The following is a 3,515-nucleotide window of genomic DNA, read 5'->3' on the forward strand; positions in this document are numbered from 1 at the left end:
AAAAAACATGCAAATAGGTACATACCTAGGCATAGGTGTGTGTGTGTGTGTGTGTGTGTGTGTGTGTGTGTGTTTTTTTTGACTCCCTGCGACTTCTAATCCTAACCTTATCGTCTAACCAGCACCTACTTAGTTTATATATCTACCTATTTATGTAATGTACCTAGCTGTTTATATAAATACATATATATAGATAGGTATTTCCGGTCGAAAATAGGTATGTTTTTTTTAAAAAAATTTTCTTCACTTTCTTTTACATTAATTTTCTTGTGTTCCAAACATGTGCCAGATAAGACAAGAATGAGGTAGGAGGAGGGGGGGGAGGAGAAGAAGAAAAAAAGAAGAGAGATAAGAGGAAGAAAGAGGAGGAGAAAGAAGAGAAGGAGGCAGTAAAAATAATAATAAAATATATAGAAAAAAATGGTAGATAATAATTATGAAAATGATTGATGGTGAAGGTGCTAATTACCTACAGAATAAAAATCTATCTACGTAATCTATCTTCTCTTTACGTCAGGTCAGAAGTAAAAAATAAACATGAGAAAGAATAATACAAGCATTGACTCTGCCAGCCTAGTTAGCCTGGTTGCTAGCACGTCTGCCTTGTAAGCGCCAGGTCGCGGGTTCGATTTCCGATTTTCCGACCGGGGTAGTGGAGATCTGGAGATGTCAAAATCGCCTCATTGAAACATGTTCATATTAGTGGAGATGACAAAATCATAGCTCAATTCTCTAACGGGGCGAACTTTATCCTGAACGGATTAGGTTCGTTCTCGGAACGGCTGGCTTTCTCCTATCCTGTCTTCCTTCTCTTTTCGCTTTCAGGACGATAAGACCTTAGCAGTTACAGTTCCCTCTAATAGATAATATAGAAAAGATTAGTATAAAGTTCGCCCCAGGAGGGAACTGAGCTATTATTTTGTCATCTCTACGAATTTCAGCATTCCAAATAATGTTTTAGGGAGCGGTTATTTCGACATCTCCACTAATATGAACATGTTTTTTAAATGTGGTGAATTTGACATCTCCACTATTTTCATCATTCTGATTCAATGTTTTACAGCAGTGATTTTGACATCTCCACTAATTTCAATGTTCTGATGAATGTCATATAGTTTTAGAGCTGCAATTTTAAAATCCCCTCTTTTTTATGCAGTTTATTTCTGGAAAACTCGTCAATTTTGAAACGATAACAATAGGGTAGGTTGGGGTAATTTCGAGACAAGTGCAAAATATTGGAACAAAAATGATACCTAATACCTAATAATAATTATCATAGTTTATGATGATATATTTTGGAGAAGAAAAGAGGAGTGAATATTGGAACAAAAATGATACCTAATACCTAATAATAATTATCATAGTTTATGATGATATATTTTGGAGAAGAAAAGAGGAGTGAAACGGATTGCTGTTTCGTAAGGATTGGAGTGACTTTATTTCAGAAATTCAACTCTAGATTTCACCCGCATTACTGCCACATAATAAGAAACGATATCGGCCGCCGGCCGTCACAAAACTCACCCAATTCGGACTCGGTCTCCGAGTCTTCGGCCGGCAGGATTTCCATTGCCATCTCATACTCCGCACATGGCCATCACCTAGTCGACGGCAATTCGAAAGCCACTGCGGAAAATTCGGCGCCGGCCGTCCCGAGAGACGGCATTTTATTGGTCGAGAAAAAGTAGAGGAAGGATGTCCAATTTGGATCCCTCAACTATTTTGGGTTTTAATTACTAGACATTTTTTTTTATTTATTATTATTTTTTTGCTACTGCCTTTACGGTTCTCTGGACAAAATTTGCACCACCACTTTCGTGTTCCTGGTAGAAAGACCTTTAATTTGATACATAGGTTGACTAGGTTTGGATAAGTCCTTCTATGGAGACAGACAGTCAGACCGACAGACACCGAAGCAAATACAATAGTCCGTCCACTATACCTTTTATTATTAGTAATAATAAAGGAAGGACGGACTAAAAAGCTCACTCTGAGGCTTAGGGGTTGGGCCAATTTGCCCCAAGGGATGGGATAAGCTTATTATACGAATCTACGAACCTACGGTTCTGAGGTGCCGATTGTGGCCCGCAGCCAATCATAACCCAAATAAAGTTTGGGCGCATAAGGAAGAATTACACCCAAACAGTGGTGTCCAACCTATGGACCGCGGGTCTCTTCTTTCAGGCCCGCGGCGTTGTGGTTTACCTAATTTTATTTTGGCCATTTTATCGCGTCCAGAAGTAGTAGTATCCACCGCGCCGACGTAATACTCTAGGAAAACATAATCGCGGGCCACATATAACGGCCGGTTCACAGTTTGGACACCCCTGCTCGCTGACATTAGATTAATGAAGGACCATTGTTTTGGGAAATGATTGTACAATTGTTCTGAAGTTCCACATTGTACGTAAATAACATATACTTGTACAAATACAGGGTGTTACACGAATGATTGCCAAATTATGAAATTTGATTTTTTGAAGTCGAAAAATGAGGTTAAAAGAAAAAAAAAGTTAAAGGGAATTGAGCTAAAAACCACCCAAAGATATGTTTGGGTCCCTTTTAGGGATGACGAAAAACAAGGTTTTAATCTATGTATTGTATTTTGCCCCTGAAACCACATAATTATACAGGTTGTAATGGAACAGCCGCATAGAATGGCCTAAATATCGGAGCTGTACACATAATTTTGATCACCCTGTATACAGAGAGAACTACATACATAAATTCGGTACATTGTGTTTCAGAGTACATACATATTGGTACGTGTACATTATGTTTATAAGTACATACCTACATAGACATAATACATATATAATTTAATTATGTAGATAGACATAATAAATCATAATGTGAATTGGACAGCATTACTCGTAAGTAGAAAAGAAGCATCCATAAGGCAATTCCCCTTATGTTTTACTAATATATGGACTTTGTTTTTATAGTTCTTACTAACATTTACGATATTGTTGTTTTATAAACAACTAAACAAACGTTTGTCTACAAGTCTACATGATATTGTACTTTTGTTTACTTGTAGGTACATAAATAAACAATACAAATCTATCTACATAAATACAACCGTTTACATTTCAGATCGGAAACGAGAAATTCCCCGTTTTTTAGTAGCATCCGTGGCCCAGTGGGTATCACACTAGGCTTGCACTCCAGAGGTCCCGGGTTCGATTCCCGGCGGGGTCGAAGTTTTTTCGGTTCAGTGCTTGGAGTTCGGGGTGCACTCAGCCTCGTGAGGACAATTGAGTAGCTACTTTAATCGAGTAGCGACCAGTGGCGGCATTACAAGTCAAAAGAAACGAGCGATGATAAATAATTATGATGATTGAGTAAATGAAAGACTTGTAATACTGTGATACCCACAAAGTTGTGAAAAAGCTCTCTGCTTTACCACAAAGATTCAGATTCATGATTTGATTTGATTGATTGAGAATTTCCCCGTTTGAAATGTAAAGTGTGTGGCGGAAAAATCTTCAGACCATCTGAGAAGACGGTCTGAC

At 38.0% G+C, this 3,515-nt stretch overlaps 1 long non-coding RNA gene across 1 annotated transcript; it reads right to left on the reverse strand.

Moving 5' to 3' along the window:
* Window positions 1–239: 239 nt before the first annotated feature.
* Window positions 240–1,769, reverse strand: LOC113470419. The gene is made up of 3 exons (XR_003393478.1): window positions 1,525–1,769; window positions 597–598; window positions 240–250 (listed from the first exon to the last, which is right to left on the reverse strand). It is a non-coding gene; the product is annotated as an uncharacterized LOC113470419 (long non-coding RNA).
* Between the last annotated feature and the right edge of the window lie 1,746 nt (window positions 1,770–3,515).

The sequence above is a fragment of the Diaphorina citri genome, unplaced genomic scaffold, assembly GCF_000475195.1.
Source record: "Diaphorina citri unplaced genomic scaffold, Diaci psyllid genome assembly version 1.1 scaffold1568, whole genome shotgun sequence".
Lineage (NCBI taxonomy): Eukaryota > Metazoa > Arthropoda > Insecta > Hemiptera > Psyllidae > Diaphorina > Diaphorina citri.